Source organism: Trichechus manatus, unplaced genomic scaffold (genome assembly GCF_000243295.1).
Source record: "Trichechus manatus latirostris isolate Lorelei unplaced genomic scaffold, TriManLat1.0 scaffold00040, whole genome shotgun sequence".
In the NCBI taxonomy this organism is placed as follows: Eukaryota; Metazoa; Chordata; class Mammalia; order Sirenia; family Trichechidae; genus Trichechus; species Trichechus manatus.
In genome coordinates, this window is record NW_004443976.1 from 8,388,415 (window position 1) to 8,390,086 (window position 1,672).

Consider the following 1,672-nt stretch of genomic DNA (forward strand, 5'->3'; position numbering starts at 1 on the left):
AGGAGAGAGTAGGTAAGAGGCAGTCAGCAGGAAAGCGTTCTGGGTGGTGTCTGAAGCGCAGAGGAAGGCCCAGGCTAGAAATAATTCCCTCATACTGAGTGCTTACTACCTGAGAGGAAGTGGTCTAAGCACTTTAAGTTTAGTTCATTTAATCCTTTCCGAAAACCTTATTGTTATCATTATCCCCGTTTTGCAGGTGAGATAAGTGAGGCACAGGAGCACCAAGCTAGAAGGTGATGGAGCTGGGACTGAAGTGTAGGTGGTCTGGCACCAGAGGCCATACCCATCACCCCCACCCCACACAGCTCTGAGAGGCAGCAGGAGGCACCAGGCATCACCATGATGGGCTCGGGACTGCAAGGTGGAAAAAGTGGAAGTGAAGCCGGGGTCACTAGAAAGCAGAGAAAGAACACCAAGCAGGAGCCTAGGACACCCAGCAGGGGAGTGACCCCCTTCCTGGCCAGGGTGCAGGAGGAGAGGACAAAAAGAGCCACCAGCCCGGGAGAAAGCCTTCACCCTGAGCACCTCCCATGTGCCAGGCACAGGCTGGGGGCCTTCACCTCACTGTCTTTCCCCATCTAATCCTTTGTAGCACATTTTACAGAGGAGTAAATGGGCCCAGAAAAGTCAGTTACTTAGCCAGGTCCCACAGCCCATAAGCACAAATTAGAGGTTTGAGCCCAAAGCATCCTCTAGGCCCACTGTTCTCATCTCCCAAGCTCCTGTCCCACGGACAGCAGGCTCTACCCCAAAAGGGTGCTCAGAAGGCAGAATGGGTCCCTCCAGCACCAGCCTGTGGTGACGCTGCCACACAGGGCACCCTGGTTCCACAGGACAGGCTCCACTTCTGACCAGCAGGAGGATTTGGAACCTGGTCCAGGTGGTCCCTTTTCTGGTTGACGCTCCTCCCACCTCCCTGTCTGTCTGTCAGTCTTCTATCAGTGGTCACCCTGGATAGCACATCTGCACATCATGCCACATCATAGCCAAGTTCATAAGCCCTTCAGAAAGTCAAGACCACCACCCATAGGGACTGCTCAGAACCAAAGGCTCAGTTAAGATCAAATATTGTTTCTTCAGAGCAGAGCTAGAGAAGTCCAAGTGTTCCAGAAGGGGGAGATGCTGACCGGCCATTTGCCCTGTCACCCCGTTCTCTAAAGGCCCTCTCCCTCCCTCATTCAAGACTAGAGAGGAGTCCCTGAAGGGCCTTGGGGCTGCTGCCTTGAGTATGCAGGTTTTTGTGTGGACATAAGTTTTCAATTCATTTGGGTAAATACCCGGGAGCACAAGCGCTGGATCGTCTGGTGAGACTATGTTAAGATCTCTCCTGACCCTACTAAACAGATGCTGGAGAGAAGCCTCAACACAAACCAGGGCAGAAAATCACCCATCAGGGCCTTCCTCCATCACCCACTCCAGAGCTCAAAGTCTGTGCTTTCAACATCTGCTGGGAGTGGCTGGGTCCTGTCTGACGCTTCTTCCTCTGCAGACTTGGGCACAGCCCCTGCCCAGCCCAAGCCAGACCATGGTCCTGTGCAGTCAGCGCCCCCTGGTCTTCAGTCCAGGCACCTCTGTGTCGGAGGGACCATGCTTGCTTCTACTGTGGACACAGATGCAGGAAGGAGAGATCCCAGGCCATCACCCAGTCCATGTCTCCAACTCCAAGGAAAAA